This window comes from Neopelma chrysocephalum, unplaced genomic scaffold, assembly GCF_003984885.1.
Source record: "Neopelma chrysocephalum unplaced genomic scaffold, ASM398488v2 Primary Assembly neopelma1_25, whole genome shotgun sequence".
NCBI classification, from domain to species: Eukaryota; Metazoa; Chordata; class Aves; order Passeriformes; family Pipridae; genus Neopelma; species Neopelma chrysocephalum.
In genome coordinates this window covers 34,010,003-34,029,310 of record NW_020897694.1, presented here as the reverse complement: position 1 = coordinate 34,029,310, position 19,308 = coordinate 34,010,003, and the positions used below count along the sequence as shown (strand labels likewise).

The 19,308-nt window shown below is 38.1% G+C and overlaps 1 protein-coding gene across 2 annotated transcripts in view; it reads right to left on the bottom strand.

The window, feature by feature from the left end:
- GABRB3 (gamma-aminobutyric acid type A receptor beta3 subunit) overlaps positions 1-19,308 on the bottom strand; it is a 118,218-nt gene that overhangs the window by 49,199 nt on the left and 49,711 nt on the right. The gene's annotated exons all lie outside the window — the stretch shown is intronic.

Here is a 19,308-nt window from a genome sequence, read left to right as displayed (position 1 = left end):
GTAGTTCCTGCCATGGATTAATACCAGATATAAGACAAGCAACAAACAGAGTAGTCAGTCTTCACAATAGCAGGAGGTCACTTGCAGACCTGAACAGGGATTTGTGTGGTCATCATCCCTAAAAATGTCATAGACAGAGGATACCCACTGAGGTACCTGTATTTGCTACAACAGTAAAAATGAAAAGTGTGAGTGTGAGGAGGTGCAGAAGGACAGCAGCATTCTGAATGCCTGAGTAATAAAACAGAAAAAAAATTCAATGCTGATGCAAACTAATGCCTATGGGGAAGAAAAAGCCCTAACTATGGACTAATTGGTAGGTTGTGAGCTAACCACGGCCACTGAGGAAAAAATGTTGTGATATTAACCAGATTTTTTATGAATAAATCAGTTCAGTATTCTGTAAAGTCAAAATAAGCAAACTGAACATTAAGACTATTTGGAAAAGAAATACAAAGGCCAGTTTGGATGGGGCCCTGAGTAACCTGATCTGATGAGTGGTACCCCTGTTCATGGCAAGAGGGTTGGAACTAGACAATCTTTAAGGTCCCTTTCAACCCAAACCGTTCTATGATTTCTGCAAGTGTTCAAGAAAAAAGAAAAAAATCATTGCACTGCTTCATTTTATTGTACTTACATATTGAACACTGTGTACAGTTCCAGTCCCTGTCCCCAACAGGGCAGAGCATAACAAGGTACCAGGAACTGCAGCAATGTGAAATGCACAGAACACTCCCCACATAAAAACAGACTAAACATGCAAAGACTTTTCTGCCTAGAAAAGAAGCAACTAAGAAATATATTGCAGATATCTGTAATAATGTTGTGGAGGAGGCCAACAGCTATTCACACCTCCTCACTTGTAAGAAATAGAGGCCAGCAAAAGAAATTACCAGATGTTGGGCTCTAAACAAATGAAATGGTACTCTATTTTCATGCATATGTATATAGATGTGCATGTTTAAACCAGGTGGTTCTTACTGCTTGAAACCAAAAATATGCAGATGCCCGGGGAAGTCCCTGAGCCGTTTCATAGTTTGATGCTGGGAGAATATCGGAGAAACACTGCAACATAGTCTCATTCTACTTTTATACTATGCTAGAGCCTTCACCATTGCCTACAGCAGGAAACTAAATACCAAGTAAGATGGATTTCTGGTCTAATTTCATAACACTGTTTTCCTGTTTTTATCTTCTTGGAACATGCTATGAAGTCAATTAGGACTCTGCAGAGTTGTTCGTGAATTGATGTGACTGTCCTGTGTTGTTAATAAACATTGCTGTCGGGGCTGGCAACTTATCTTTCCCAGGTGAAAGGAAGTAGAAGTTGTAACCTGAAATACACCATTCATTTTTTATTCAATTGCATATGAAGACAATTTTGAACACGTTATTTTTGCAAATAGCACAAGTATGGCAATGTAGAATATTTCAGTGACAGTCAAAATTCAGAAATTATATTGAGTTACTTCTTCAATGATTTTGAGTGATAGTTATGTTCAATTTAATTTGGCTAGCATCTGCTCCTGGCAAATGTAAGCAGATGTGTCTAATTATTACCTTTTGATACTTGTATATGCATAGCATGAATAAGATCATGAAGAAAGGAGATTTTTGTCATATAGAGGTAAAATGCCTTTGAAGGAAATGACATGGCAGTGAATCAGATACTAAAACATCTATTTTATAGTTGGGAAGTTAGCAAATAAACACAAGCAATATATTCCAAGTGAAAACATTGTTTGAAGATGCTAGATATATTTAGCCAATGTAAAATTTAAATTAGTTTGAAGCTTGAAGTCAGAACTGTGTTCTTTCCAATTTATGCTCATAGAATCACAGCACATCCTAAGTTGAAAGCAACCCACTAGGATCATCGAACTCCAGCTCCCAATGAATTGACTGACAGGAGTAATATCCTTGACCTTACTTTCCAATTGTGACACCATTCACATTTTATGTGAGGGTTTTTTTGCATGTTGAAAGATTTTAAATTGGTTAAAATTGCAGTTAAGATGGTGCATTTGCCCTTTTTAACACAACACAACAATTACATAGATTTCTGGTCTATGTCAAGAGACAGAAGTTTAACCATAAATCCCCCGCAGAACGATTCTGCACTCGGTTATGTCTGTCTCCTCAGATTGGGACCTCTTAACTCATAGCCCCTTGTGCAGCTTCTCCACCACCCTCATGTACATCTTTAGCTCTGGATTTGAGTCACTTGTTGACAGTAAAGCTCTTGGACTTGCTGCTGTGTCCAGGGACAAACTGCTGCCACCCAGCTGGCTGCTGCCTCGGAAGCCTGCAGGCATGCACTGCTGTTTGTTGCTGTGCAAGGGAGTAGCTGCCAGCTTGATGTCTGTGTTTCTGACAGACCGCTGTCTGCCTAGTCCCTGGTGAGGCTGCTGCTCTCCATACAGCATGCTAGAAAGTGTCTGGAATCTTTGGGGTTATAAAATGTATGGCAGAAAGAGGATGCGATGGGTTTCTAGGGTGATATGATCAGGAAAAGCTGAACTCTGACAACTGTTGCAAGAGCAACATAATCTCAAATCAAGGAGTCGTGCTATTCACACCAAATGCAAAAATGGTCATGTTATCCCTCTCATACACAGAGCACAGATCATGCCAGTAAAGATGGAAATATATATGGCTTTAAAATATCTATTCAAACCATAGATAAATTCTTTTAGCAATTTAAATTTTAAGAATGTTCGTTTCACTATTAAATCATTTGGGTTTATCCACAATATGCAGACAAAATTACTCTGCTTATAACCAAGCATCAAACTTTCTAGATGGTTCAAAACCTGTAAATAGTTCAGATTCTGCTAGATGTATCTAAAACCATATTTCATGCCAATGTAGATAAGTAGAGAATTATTCATCCATCTTAGTGTACTATAGTCAAGTTTGATTCTGTTTCTATTTATGCAGACACTTTTTCTATTCTACAACTGAGTCCTTTTTGTGACTACTATAGTAAGTTTGTACCTTCTTCCAACTAGAATCGCAATTATCAGCTACTAGGAGAAACAGGATTACCTAATCATTAATTATATAAAGCAACAAAAAGTGGACATATAAACCAAAAAGTAGACCATATCTCAAGTTCAGAAATAAATGTATGTGTGATATAACCTAGTTTTACATTGTCTCTTCCATTTTGTCCAGGTTCATTTCACAAAGAATTCATTCCTATATAGCCAGCTTTTCTCCATGGTCCCAAATCCAGCCTTCAGAGTAGAAGCTGCTGGATGCTGAGCACATTAAAACACCTGATGCTATACTGGGAAAAGAGATCTTAGAAATCTAGCCCTAATGATGGAAATGGATGCATTTGAAAAACACGGTTGATTTATTACCTTTTATAACTAACTGTAACAAATGCATTTACACTAATAAAAGAATTGACTTTCTTTGAATTCAGACTGTTCCACAGCAGGGTGATTTATTCTATGCTTAGAAAAAGGCCTTTGCTCGAATTATTGAAGTATATATAATAATAATGGCCAGTCTTCGCGAACGAAGATTTGGGGAAAGGTCTTTTACCTTTCCAGCCTGCGCAATGGATTTTTTAGGTGAGACACAGCCTGCGCTGAACTGAGCCCACCCTTTAATCCTAAGGTTCATCTGCCGGGGCCAAGCAAGCTTGGACAATGGCAGTGAGGTCCTCAGGACGTAGGTTTGTTTAGAGTGACCTTCTCATAGATGGATGGCCTCACAGGGCTAACGAGCTACCATCTGCCCGGGGGACTTGGGATTCGAACCCGTGGTCGCAGCAGTGAGAGTCCTGCATGCTAACCACTAGGCCACCAGTAGCATGACATGGTAGACATATTGCAAATGGATTCATAAAGTAGGTCCCCGATAATATAATGACTGAATAAAAATATAAAGCATTTATATTTCCTATCAGGTACACAGATTATGCATGCATTTGTATGTGCAGGCATGCAGACTTTAAATCTTGGTTCTGTGCTACTGTACCTGAGAGACACACAGTGTCTTCTTGTCACACTAACTCACCTTTTCAGTAACACAGCTCCCCTACCTAGGCTTTAAAAAGGTACCGGGTTATGTTAACATTACCATTACAAAAAATGTAATTTGTGGATCATTCACAAGCCTCTGAAATACATGAAGGGTTGCTGCTTGGAGCTATTGTTTCAAAACCTTTACCTGAGGCTATGAATTCTAGAAGGCCAATTTAATTAGAAATTATTTTAAAAATATCACGAGGTAATATTTCTTCTTATTGAGAAGAAGTATTTATTTTACATACTTCGTGTTTTCAAAATCAACTGACATTTCTTTGCAGGAATGTCTTCAAAAGTCTACAAAATGTAATGTCATTTGGATTTTCCAGTAAAGACAAAGGCAAAGTATATTGAAAAATGTGGAAAATTAGTCTCTGCCTTTTACAAGGCTAGAATTGGACTGACATATGTTCCGGACACACTCCAGCTACTCCTTTTAAGTTAAGGGAACGAAACTATTTGAAATTGGGGAACACAGAAGAGGAAAGTCGTGTACCCAGGGACTGAAAACAACAGTAACTGATCAGTTGGTAGAAATCATAGATGATGAAGCTGGGTAGTTACAAGAGCACTAGGAGTAACAGTGAAAGGCATATGTGAAAAATGCTATTGTTATCCTAGCATGCAGCCAGTGATGAAAGTAGAAGTGCTGCTGCACAAGTTATCAGTTAAAATTTCCCTAAAATACCCTGAAAAGTTCTGGACACCCTTCCTCAAAAACTTCAACCGGAAAAGGTGCAGCGAAGGGCTAATGAAAGCCCAAGGGAAGAGAGAACCTGTCTTCTAAGTGAAACACTGGCTTGTTTAGCTCAGTGACATGAAAAATGGAGTGTACTGTTATTCTATCCCTGCACTGCACACACTGTTTTCTTTCAAGCTGAGTAACAGGAGATGGAGCGATGATGTGCATCTACAGTTTAGCCAAACACACTGTCAGGATGCATCTGCTTTGTTTACTTTGATCCAAGGAAGGAAACACTCCATGTTCAGCTGTAATCTAAGACAGTGTACAATTGATTGCCTCAAGAACCACCCAACCACAGTTCATTATTTAGCATTTCACAGAAAGTCCTAAAAGAACTCCAACTTATATAAAAAATAAGCAACACACCTTTTTTTTTTCAAAGGTGTAGTTAGGATGTAGACTCCTAAATTACTTAAGATCTTAAACTCCTTACCAAAGCTCCCTACAAATAAATTGTTCAAACTTTAATGGGAATTAATTAGAATAAATTAATCAGATTTTTTCTAATTTATTGGGAAAAAAGCATTAATTATATTTAGAAGCATCAGTTGCCTAATTAATGTTGATCTGATTTGTTGGTTGCTGTCATTGATTGTCACTAATGAGAGATTCAAGTTGTTTGTTTTAGGTGATCTATAGTGTTAAAACCAGAAAATCTGAATAAACCTGAAAGTGTGGGACTTGTCCAAGCATACTTAAGGCTAAAGCCACAAAGCTACTTACACACAGCAATCCTATTCAGGTGTGTACTTCACACTGCACACACACAGCAGTGTACATGTGGAAAGCAAAACAAACACCTCAAGAGCAGTGAAACCATGTGCACGAGGTCTACTGATACTGGAGGGATGACAGTGACAAGTTTCACCTCTGCAGCCTGTGGAGATGCCTAATGCCATCAGGCTGATCGGCTGCATCACCAAAAAGTGACATAAAGGCCCAGGATTATGAGCAAGGGAGACAAGAGCCTGCTTTGAAGGTGCAGTTTGAGCAGCATGATGAGTCAAGAAACAGGAGTTTCCCAGGAGTGGACTGATGCCCCAGTATCAGGATCCAAGTGTGACTGATGCACAGAGAAGAGATCATGAGAGGCTGATGAAAAAAGAAGACAAAGCAGGGGTAACGCTCTTCTTTGGCACCCCTACACTTGGCAAAAGCAGGGTGTAAGTTACAGCCCAGGTATAAGCAGTTTCTTCTTTCAGACTGTTTCTACAACGTCATGTTAGCATGTTTTATTTTAAATGCTTATTCTTGCATTCAAGGGTTATGTTCACTTTTGACTGAAAGGAAGCATTAAAGGGAGAAAGCACTGATGAAAACCTGGAACAACAGTAATAATGTGCAGCTTACATGTAAATACAGTTACTCTTAAGACAGGATGAAAACATATTGACGGCTTTAATGCAGACCTATGGCATGTCCATGCCCAGATAAGCATTCTCTAGAACACAGTCATAGCAGAAAAGGTGCAAATTTTAAAATATTTCTGTTGTGTGATTCAGATTCTGGACTGAGCTCAAACAATTTACAGATAATGGGCCAGATTCAGCTAATGTGATGCTATTAGAACTCTACAGGTTCTGGTGGAGTTGTACTCCTGTCAAGGAGTTGTTCATTTCTCCCAGTAAAGAATAAAATGATTCATGTAGAATGCTATGATGCAAGACTAACTACAACCCAGAATTAAAAATATATGGTTCCCTCCTTTCAGGGCAAAACCTGGCTTTTTCTGTTGGTTTCTGCCTGCTAGATATTTCTTTCTCCTTCTGTAAACCAAGTTTCTGCTAAGGCAAATTCTTCATTTATTGATTTTTTCTTTTTAGTATTCAACCTACAGTCATCCGTTATATGGTCTATGTCATTGGAGCTTTATCCTTTTTGACATATTTTTGTTTCTGAGCATATCTGATTTGGTCCATGCTTTTTTAAATGCATTCCTTCTTCCATGGAAATCATATTTCTTCCTCTAAATGTATCCCCCCATACTTGTTTCCGTCCCTATGTGCTTTTTAGATTACCTTTGTTACAGTATTATCAGACCACAGCAATAGATTCTTCCTTATTTCTCTGCTGTGGATTTAGACTGAATTCACACAGATGTAACAGTGCAGAAACTGAAATAGAACATTTTAAGGTGTTGGAATCAATCTTTTTCCACAAGCCAGTACTTGTATTTATGTGAATGGGTTTTAATATTTCTCTTCCTTCTACAAGTGCTGTGAATTACAAGCAGTCATGCGATTCTGCAGGGCTGGTCTTAGGAACTTTGCTGGTTGCTATTTGCTGCCTTTTGCCATTTTTCTTTCCATCAACTGTGTTTATTCACTGTTGGATGCATCTAGTTTAGATCTCACTAATCTAAACCTCTCTAAATCACACAGGTAGTAAATATAACTCATTGCCTCGGAAAAAATACAGATCATTGAAGCCACCTAAAAATTCACCATTTTTTCAATATGCTTAGGTTTTTACATATGATCTGAGCCACACAGACTCAGGTTTACCAGGCCCATAAATTCAACAAACAGAAGGAAGAGGAAAGCTAAAAGACTTCTTGAAGTTCAACCAAAAGCATTCTGCATTTTGTTCTAAGATCTACATGCATGTAATAAAAGGTAACCGGCTACTGGTCCCACTCTTTCTGGCAGCTTCCATGGGCTGATATTGTTGTGTGTCTTAATGTTGCACTACAAAGAAAGGGTATTCACTGGTTCAGTCAGGTCTAATGACCTGGATATTTATGCATACAGCACTAGAGAAATGGCACTTAGTAATCTGGAGACTTTTCTTTGAATTATATAGATTTCAAATCAGTCCTTTAAAAGGATCTCAGGATAACTGTTGAGAGTAATTAAAATATGCATTAACAAGGAATGAATCACAGTAGATTGCAACCAAACTAATCTGATGCAGTCACTGCATTTCCTTATTTATTTCCCTCATAAACAATATATATCACAACTTTCCCATGATGCTAAAACTTCCTTCAAATTAGCCACACTATTGGATTAGCCAAACTAACTGGATTAGCCAAACTATTTCTAAGCAATTTTTAAAACTCCCTTCTCAAAATAATTAATTCTATTCTGAATATAGCATCCCTACTGAACATTTTACTTTTACTCTTCATATGTTGCATCTTTACTGAACATTTTATACTTTCATTCTACCTATGTAGGGAAAAAGTTGACACCCTTTACTCAAAACATACTCTTTAAACATAATACTTATAAAAAGTATCCTGGAGTCTACACACTGTCCCCTCACTCATCACTCTAACTGTGAAGTTGGTATGAGAAAATTTTAATCAGAAAATCTGCAGCAGTCTTGGTCCAGCATTATTTTTCCTATTCTGTAAGTTTTTAAACTAAAAGTAACTTCCAACAGTCTTTGCTGTTTTCTATTTCGGAAGTAAACAATCAAAAAATCACACAACTTCAGCCCTAACATTTATTTAAACATGCAGTGCAGTTGTTACTAGGGCCTCCAACTATAATGATGAAATCCCATTTATTTTGTATAGCTGTCACTCCAAAGAAGAAACAGTTTTGCAGAAAACTCTACAACTGATTTGTAGCCATTTGCACATGTAGAATTTAGTTACAGTCCAGAAATAATCCACGCACCAGAGATGGAAAAGGTTTGGAAAGATAAATGTTCCATTGCAATGAAGTCAGACAGGTTGGCTTGAGGGGTTGTGCTCTCTCTCTCATTTGGCAATAAAAGACACAAATATTTTGATTATCAAGTGCCATCATGACACAGTCACTAGCTGATAGATTTTAAACAAGTATAAATGAAAGGAATACAGAATGACACTACATGCAATAGATATTGACACTAGAAATATTTATGTAATATGTTTTCACTGAAGCCAGAGAAAAAAAAGCCAAACCCTAATGCACTAGGCTGCTAGAAGGTCTTCCTGAAACCTTCTCTTCTGCAGGCTGAACAGTCCCAACTCTCAGTCTCTCCATAGGAAAGGTGCTCCATCCCTCTGATCATTTTTGTGGCCCTCCTCTGGACTCACTCCAACAGCTCCATATCTTTCTTGTACTGGCAACCTCAGAGCTGGATGCAGTACTCCAGGTGGGTTCTCATGGGGACAGAGTAGAGGGGGAAAATCACTTCCTTCTACCTGCTGCTTTTGATGGAGCCCAGGATATGATGCAGTGGTCTCAATACTGACCCCTGAGGAATGTCACTCATCACTGCTCTCCATTTGGACATGAAGCAGTTGAGTGAGACCATCCCGCCAATTCCTTACCGACTGAGTGGTCCACCCATCAAATGCATGTCTTACCAGTTTAGAGACAAGGAGGTCAAGTGAAACAAAATCAAACGCTTTGCACAAGTCCAGGCTTGCACTATCACTTGTACTATCAATAAGGAGACCTCTGCTTGTGCAGTCCTAGCAGAAAGCCAAGACCCATCGACAAGGTGTTGGGTAGAGTGCTTATGACCTACTTATTTCTGAACATAAGGGAGGTACATCTTTTATACGCACAGTGTGACCAGGAAAACAGGACTTTTCAAATACTCTTGCTTTTGTGTGTTTCCTTTGTAAATAAGCACCATGACTGGACCAAATAACGCCAAATTCATTCACTTCCCTTTGTCACCAAAAAGGTAACAAGATCTTGTATGCTCTCACACTGCATGAATCTCAGCACAGTAATATCCACATGTGCTGCTGCAGTTTCAATGATTAATTAACTAATATTCACAGACCAAATTTCATTATTTAGCAATTACAAAATTGATTCAGTCTGGAATACACATTATGAAGAAACAGATGAATGGAAAAGATGAAAAGAAACATGCTCAGGGGCTTTTTATATATTAATGTATTTTAATATACCTGAAATAATTTTTTAGTAAAAACTTTACTTTTCACTTCCAGTTTTGAGACTTAAACCACTGATGAGGTAGAGGTAATTGACACCCTATGGATGCAGAACAAAGAAAGACAGTTTTTACTTAATACATACGATATATATATAAAAAAAGGTAAACAAATGAGTTCCCAATTGATTGTGTATTGAACTCAGGGACTGAGTCAGACCATTCCTAGATCTGTGCTACCATTTCAGTGCTTCCAATTCGGCAAAACATCAGTTCACAACTAACCAGAGTATGTGGTTAAAATCCAAGATTTGTTCATTTCCTGCTCATAGAAAATTGTATTATCTTAATAAATGAAATTAATTTAAAAAAAGAAATAGCAAGTTACTATTTCTGCTTAAGAAATAGCAAACACCTTCAGCTTAATGCATTTGCTGGGGGTAGCAGGTGAAAACACCTCTTTTTTCAGAATAAGTGACTGCCATTTCAGGCTGCAAAAAATAAAAAGCAGTAAAATGTCAGCTGACACAATGAGTATCTGTATAAAAGCAATGATACAACTTGGCTAAAGCTAGGGAGATGTATTTGATAGCTGAGGGCAGTAGAGCTGTCAGCCTGCTATGCAGACATTATTGTATTTCTTATTTAAAAAAAAAGGTAACACCATTTATATTGTGCACTACAGATACAATATATTTGCATTTGTTATTGCTCACCTTTTTACTTTGTCACCAGCATAAATCTGCAGTATTAGCAACCACAGAATAAAGGTATGCAACAGGATGTAACGACTTTGTCACCTGGTATCTGCTTGTCTGCTTGTTCAATTAAATCAGGTCAATACAAGTATTACAGCAAACTTGATTAAAAAGTAATCTTACTTACTTAGATAAACAAAAAAATTGCATTAATCAAACTAGAGTGTCTGCCAAACTTCCATTATGTCAGTTTTAGTGAAGAAGTAACCCAATACTCTATGGGCAGCCACTCTGATGCTTCTGAGGATATTTGATGTACACAAGTGCACACCACTTGCATCCTCATAAACATAAGATAAACATATTCCTTTTTTGCATCTGTCCTCTTTGGTAGCTTTGGACTATTATGTGATCTCCTGCTACCAATATAATCTGTGGCACTAATTCAAAGAGTTTGTTCCTGCCAAATAGTTTTTCCTAGGACAAAAACGCTTCGTACTTTTCCTTCTGTACTCCCACACATATTTGCATCCATCTCTGATAGCCTGTGGACTGACAGGTCTTAGTAAACACTCAGAAAGTCTGCAGAAAAGAAACTGTTTTAGCTGCAGAAAAACCATTTCAGAACATTTTCGTTGTCTTAGAATAACATTTTAATATTCATACTGTTCTCAGCCATTGGTTTGCTGATGTTGGTCTCATTGGCTCTTGGCATAAAGCCCAAGAGCTCATCAAAAAGAGGACAAGAATAAAAAGAGGAGTATCTAAATGCCAAATAACTTTGGAACCAAAATGCATTTTCCTGGTATACAATGCTGATGGGACAACAGCTAACAATAGTGAGACTAGTAGTAAGTTATGTAAACCACTTACTACTGGTACCAGTACAAGCTCTTCCTTTGTTTTTCACAAAACAAATAACAACATATATGAACAGGATAGAAAATCAGTGGCAATGACCAGTAGGACATTTAAGTCCCTTTTTTACTCTTAATGAAGAGACAGAACACAACAAATTATAAATGAAATATGACAATTCTACCCAACAGACACTGCTTACTTATACTCTGTAAGAATTTAACATACATTCAACTAGATCTATAATCCTTGCATTGGTGCTCTGATGTTTGTGTGTACCCATTGCTTGAAAGAATATATGCATAAAAACTAAATAGTTTTTTTCCCTGAAATCTATAAAGTAGTCATGGAAGCATATTTGTTTTGAAATACAAATATTACAAGTATAAGAAAGCCTGTCCAAGTCTAGAAATGTAAATATTGATTATGAGATAACTTAGATAAGTTTGTGTTTTTTTCCTTGCATAAACAAAATAAGCAGTATTTATTTTACAAGGATCTCTTAAGACTTTTTCAGTGGCTCTTTACAAAATAATTCTAGTCCACAATATAGTGTCTTTCACTCATTTAGTGCTCAGGGCTTTGCTGTTTCAGAGCTCTTAGAATCTGGCACCAAAACACCAGTCTGTGATCTTGCAGTACAGTAACCCATCTCATATCTTTTACGAAAAGAACATTTTCACTCTACTGGGTACTTTGACATAAGCAGACTAAATGTTTGCCAACTTCAGGCAACCAGATGAAAACACCATTTTCTGAACCTTCTAATACCTCGCTGACTACTTAATAATAACTCAAAATTCCCCACTCCAAGCCATTGCTTCTTTTCCTTTACACGCCTTTTTCCTCTCCCTTCTTCTTCCTCTCCCCTTCCCTAACATCACCTCCCCTTACTCCACCTCTCCCCTTCTAATTTTTTTCTTATAAAAATATAACAAAGTTCATCATTTGAGACACCATGCAGTGAAGTCAATGAAAAGAAACTCAAGTTAATGTTGGATGACAACAGGAATGGTACCCCTTGAGAAGCTTACCCAAGATAGTCTGTATTTTAGTGCTAGTCTATCACATACTTAATTCTCCAGCCCTGGACCCCTCCTGAGCAGAGATGCACGTGACCATTTCTCAGCAGAAAGATGTGTCTGCATATTTCAGTTACAGCTTCTATATCCTGAACAGTTGTGATCACTGAAAAACTCCACAGCCAATAATACCATATATTACTGGGCATTAAAGAGGTGAAAGCTTCCAAGCAAAGAAATACTACACTCTACAATAAACTTTTGAAACAAAGCCAAACTTGCATTTTGTTGTAGGAACAGTGATTCTAGATACAGGCTATATGACGACCACGTTTTCTTTTTCATGAATGACAAGAAAAAGAAAACAGCTCTTAGTTCTTCAGAGACCATTAAGTCCTTAGGCCCAGGTTCATCCTGCTGTGTTTTAAGCACTTACATGAGTGAGATACATAATTGCTGCAGGACGGTGGAGAAGGATATTTAGATCTTAGGCAATATGAAGCCTCTGGAGGGGCATTTTCCTTTCCATTGAATGAATATTCAACCTAGGACAAAGGCACTCAAAATTTAGCTGCCTCATATGAACCCCAATTCAGATTTCACAGGCAAGTTACTCAACTTGGACTAACTTGGCTTAAAACAAAGCCATCTCCGAACTAAATACCACAGAATCTGAATCAAACGTCTATTGCAAATGCAGTTTTCGATTTGCTATTCAAATTTTCACCACATAATTACAAGCAGATCTTGTCCATTTCAGCCCCTCCTTATATTTCTAGAGCTGAAGAGCTGATATTTGTTTATAATAGCCTTAGAAAAAGCTTTATATTTCACTTTCCTGCTGCCTCTAAATTTTATTTAACAGGAAGGATTGTCTACTTACCACTCAAGAAAGTAAACAAATAACTAACGTCTTCAAGTACAGCATTATGTCTCTATAAATATTTCACAACACATTTTGTTGTAGAAATAAAGCAAGAAATAACACACCCCCTTCCACTAGAATTGGTTTTGGCAGTTACACTTGCCAGACAGACTCAAAGACTACTGGACAAACATCGGTGTGTGGCTTTCATCTTATATATACACTCTAAATTCCAATCCCAAAGTTGTAAATAAATAATTTGTACTTACAAGCATTAGCTTAATTTTTTTAGACTATCTAAAGCTCTAATTTAATATTTATGAGAAAGCCTTTTTTCTGTTTGCTTGTCCATTTATTTTTATTTACTGCAGGGAAAAAGTAGGTAAGTGAATAAACAAGGATCACAGAATCTTTTAGGTTGGAAAAGACCTCCAAGATCATTAAGCCCATCCATTGATGATCAACTAGACCACAACACTAAGTGTCATGTCCTGTCATTTCTTGAACACCTCCAGAGATGGTGACTCCATCACCTCCCTGGGCAGCCCGTTCCAACACTTAACAACCCTTTCTGTAAAGAAATTTTTCCTGATGTCCAACCTGAACCTCCCTTGGTGCATCCTGAGGTTATGTCCTCTTGTCCTGTCACAAGCTGCCTGGGAAAAGAGGCTGACCCCCACGTGGATACAACCTCCTTTCAGGTGGTTGTAGAGAGTGATAAGGTCACCCCTGAGCCTACTCTTCTCCAGGCTAAACAACCCCAGCTCCCTCAGCCACTCCTCACATGACTTATTCTCTAGACTCTTCACCAGCACTGCTGCCCATCTCTGGACATGCTCCAGCACCTCAATTTCATTCCTGAATTGAGGGGCCCAGAACTGGACACAGCACTTGAGGTGTGGCCTCAACAGTGCTAAGTACAGAGGGACACTGCCCTGCTGGCCACACTATTCCTGATACAAGTCAGGATGCCACTGGCCTTCCTGGCCACCTGAGCACGCTGCTGGCTCATGTTCAGCCAGCTGTCAAACAGCAACCCCAGGTCCTTTTCCACTAGGTTGCTTTTCAGCCATAAAATAATTAACATTATAAAAAAAAATATGACTCAAAATCAGACTCTAAGCCCAACCTAGCTTTATTGTTATTTCCACAGAGAAATTAAATCTTCATCTGAAGGACTTAGTGATCACAAAGCCAAGCATGTATTTCCGTATTAGAGGCATAATGTGGGGAAAAAACCTGTCTGCCAAGCAATTTATTCCAATAGGTGTAAATATATAGACGTGAATGGATCTCTGACACTAAAATTCATCTTCCTGGAGGCTACTGCATTTCTGCACTCTGGTGGCTCTGTGAGATCTTGGTGTTATCTAGTCCTGTGTTTCACAACACCCTGTAGCAATGTCTTCAGCTCACCTGGAAGCTGATTCACATGTCCCTTCAGTACCTGTGAGCAGGGTACAACCTACATACAAACCTACTCCTCTTGGATAGCTAAAATTTCTGCACAAGATTGCAGATGGGACATGTGACTACCAGATGACCCAATCCCTTCCTGGGACTGTACCTGGATGCCAGACAGACTAATTGCAACACCCAAAGGCACACTGGCTACCTGTGATTGAGCCAAGGACTCCAATCCTCCCTACTAAAAAATTAACAAACGTTTAAAAAAAAAAAAAAAAGGGAAGAAAGAAAATAGGTGACCAAAAGTTACAAAGACATTAGACTGAAATAGGTGACCAAGTCAGAAGTAGCAGACAAAAGTAAAGACAAATTCTGATATTAAACAAATTTCATGCCTCCTGCATAAATTCTCCCACTTTCTGTTCTATTTTGTTAATTAAGTCACAGAAGAAGTCCCATGCTGTTTCATTTTTTCTTTAAAAATGAGTCAAAAGGGAAATGAGATATGACAACAAATACTTAACTGATTCAACTCCTTTTCAGTCCTCTCTGTGATGTTCATTGCCAACTCTTCCACCCAGACATCCTCAGAGTAGATTACCAGAATGGGAATTTCAACTCTCAAATCTGTAATAACCTCTAGTCAAACAATGTTTGAAAATATATGCATTGATAGGGTAAATACTCACTTTCCTGAATGGCTCATTGCCAAAGTCTTCAAAGAGGGCAGGATTTTCACCTTGAGTAAGTAGACATATCAGTTCCCAATATCTCTATTTGTACAGGAAATGACCAGCTAGAAACACTATCTTCAAGAATTAATCTTGCTGGTGTAGAATTTGTCCTTTAGAATTATGTGCCTGGCACCTGTGCTTCTGGTTCAAGCACTCTAGCTTTTTCCAAGTACAAAGAGGAATAAAAACATAACTTCATTATACTAATATTAGAGTTGCTACCTATTTTATGACCTAAAACAATAAAAGGTGTTAAGTTTGAATATTCAAGTAAACATACGTATATCTCGAGAATACGGGAATCTTTATATTCTATTCATCTCCTGTGTACAGAAGTAATCTTTGAAAACTTATAAAGCAGAGTAAACAAGAACAGCAGGAAAAGATTCAATTATTCATTCTACATCAAATTAATTAAGCAAATGAATAGCAGAAATGTATCTGTCAGACATCACTCATTTTACAGTCATTAAAACTCAAGGTAAGAAATACTGGATGGAGAACAGAAGAACTGTAAGAGACAAGCTTTTAAACAGAAGGACAAAATCATATTTTATGCAAACTGTTGTCCAATTAAGGAAATTTTACATATTATTAATTTTTTTTACAATAATTATTGAAGAACTGTTGACCAAACTTTTGGAATTTCAAAAAGGCAATAATTTAGTTCTGGCACAAAGTAGGACCCATAATATATCATCTGCATTCATTCTCTTGAAGAAACCTAGTGAGAAGAAACAAAAATAAGCCTGTCCTTCTAAAGGAGTTTCCTTTAGAAACTGGGAGAAGACATTCCTGGCATTCCTGAGTATGTTTTCTGGGGAAACTTGTGCAAAATAAATGCACTGGAAAGATACCTCTCTGTTACACAAGATAAGCATGAAAGAGGCCCCAAGCAAAGCTGTAGTACAGACCTTCCAAAAGACTTTGGCTTGCAACAGGTTCAGCACCAAGTTGATCTCTTTTGGTGGCTGCCAAGAGACTGAGAGATGGGGAGAGGGAAGGTGGGATGGAAGGCAAGAGCTTCAGTATGATTCAGGCTGTTCTAGCCAAAGAAATCAGAAATTCCAGTAGGAATTTTTAAAAGATTCCAAGTAACTCCAGTCCTATGGATGTAGGCTGAAAATAACACTGCCTGATTTGGTGCAGCAACAGTACAGCTGCTGCTGTACAACATTACCTATGCTTGACACAGGTAAGGGGAGCTTTTACTAGTTCTCTGGAGAGACCAAGGACTTAGAGCAAGTTGCTTCATCTGAAAAGAAACTATGTATGGCATGTATATGTCTGAGTGCAGGGCAGTCCTGAAAGAGCCCCGAAGGTTAAGTCAAACATACGCCTGACCATTCCTGTGCTTCTGCCCCCTTGCACAGCGTTCCCAGGCTGTCTGCAGGGCACAGAATGGGCTGGCAGACACACATCTGGAACACTGCTGAAAAAAAATGCAGGTGGTATGGGTTGCATCAGAGCATCTACAGACAGGGACAGCAATCCAAGAAATTGAATCTGAATTCTACCCATGTTTTCAAACACACGAATAAAACCAAGACCAGCATAAATACCAGCAGATGATATTAGGAGTGAGCATGCAATTTTACCTCCCTAGGAAAAGAGGTTAACATCAGAAGGCTTGCTGTACTGATGCCAGATAGACTTTTTCAAGCATCTGTAGATCAAACTGAAGTCTTCAGGCAAATCAGAGACAAATACATGTCAGTGTACATGACCCAATCATAAACAGTATCGGGGAAAACCAAATCAACCAAACAAGCAAATGCAAACAAACCTGGAGGCAGAACTTTCTTTGTTTTAGGCATTAACTGAGAAGTGTAATATTGTAATTTCTTTGTGGTCAGCTACTCCAACTCGGACAAAAGGTAAAATCAGTACAGCTAAGCAGGACTTAAAATAATTTTGATGGAAGTGTGCAAACTATATGATCAGAAACAGTATTCTTTTAAGTAAAAACTTTGATTTGTTTACACAGACATGATTTATAGACATAATCAGAAAACTGTAAAATTCTAAGTGAACATTTTTCTGCTTGGATTAGCCATGCTAAATGGGTGATAGTTTTGCCCTTTCTTCCTTTTCTTCTGATAAATACCAACATTTTGGAAATGCCAAGATGGTACTTCAGAGCCACGCTTTGCCTTTTTTCATGGTCTGTCCATAAGGTGGTTGTTTCAGTTTCAGGAAATATCCCTACATATCACCTCCAAGTGAAGAGAACAGTGAGTCTCAGCAACAAGGGATCTGCTGTATGCATCTGCTTCTTCGTCCTTCTCCTGTGCTCCGTGAGCCAGATGCCTGGGAAGGCTAGAACTGGACTTCCATACACAATCTCTTCTCCACTCGTACTTGGGTGAGAGAGCAAGAGGGCACAAGTCTTGCTCTGCCGCTTTCTCTGTTCTAGTACCAAAATATATCAGAGAAAGCCCATGGTAGCATCTACACCAACAAGTTACATCTTTTCAATTTCCAACCAGGATTAATCAAATCAGTTATAAACCCATTAGTAAGGATGCTAATAAGATAACAGCTAATACCACCACCAGTTTCCAACATTTTAAATACAATCACAATAAAAGAAGTAGAAAGACTTTTAACTACTCTCAGTACAAGACAGAAGGAAAGGAATTCTGAATTCTGTAATTCTGAAAAGCTCAAGTCTTCTTCATCTCCCAGTTGCTGCAGTAAAATATAGTACTTATGGAATCTCAAATAGATTCTCCAAGGAAAAAAGAGGTACCACTTTCATGCCACCCATGGAAATGTTACTTCATTGGTTGTTTTCCAATGACACAGTGATAGTAAGTCCTAAGCATGAGTCTTGCATAATCCTGCAGCTCACTCTCTCTTGTTTGTGGATTTAATTAAGGACAGATTAGGTATGCCCAGATAATTTCAGATATAGAAGAAACAAATTTACAACAATTGACATAATAATTAAATTTCCCAGTGCAAATGTAGGCTGTTTATTTCATTTGTTTAAAAACATATGCCAAACACCTTCCCTCTAATAGCCATCAACTAGCAACACAGAAAAGCTGTGAAGGATGACAGTTACGCTGAGTACTCTCTGGTGGAAACTTTAATTTGCGTGGAAGTCCGTGTGAATCCTTGGTGCATGTTACACAAAATGAGCGTTGAAAGAATACACAAGGCACAGGGAAAGAGGATGAACCGAGGCTTCGTGATCAGAGTTAGTTGTTTATCTCTGGTACTTCGATGATGCTATGGAGTTGTTATAGCAACAGGCCAGAACCCTCTTGCACAGAAAAAAAAAAAGAAAAAAAAAGCAAACTGAAAGAGTTTATGTGACATGCAGGCCACTTTCCATCTGTTTTGATTGAACAGGCATGGGAAATTCCAAAACCTCTGTACAGGCTTGAATTTCTCCATTTGTTTAACTTGGGACTTAACCATCTATTAGACTCGACAACCAAATGTGTACATGCTTCTTTAACCTAAATAAAACCTGAGCTGGTCTGGTCAAGTAGAGGAAGACACATGAGGATATTACAGAAAACAGAGAGAGAGAGAGTAACTTTTTTCCTGACTCTTTCACAACAGCTCTGAAATTCCTTAGATTTTCCTCTCCTGCTATTCAAGTCTTTGCCTTGCTTTCCTGCTTTTGCGACCACCAACAGCAGCAACCTGTAATGTAAGTGGTTTGAAACGATTAGTGAGCTAAGAGAGTTGGACTTGGACTTGGAAGCATGGAAACTATCGAACTGCAAACAACGTCAGACTCTTTATCATTGTTTATTGCTATGTTTGTCTGCCTCCTTCTCACTTACCTTTGCTGGATTTTGAAACAGTCACCAACACCTGACCATTCCTAACAATTTTCTCTTTCTCAAGAATAATAATTAGTGTCTGGAAGTTTCAAGCAAAAATTTTTCATTTTATCAATATAAAACACTAGTAAGGGATAATTCCTCACGATAGGTCTATTTTTAATATTAAAACTATCTAGATTTGTTATCCTTACTTTTTTTTTCCTAATTTGGTAAGAAAATCATGGGGAAAAAGTTATTTAGCAACGCATCACAGGAAGCATCAAAATTCTGAATTTTAGTATCTTC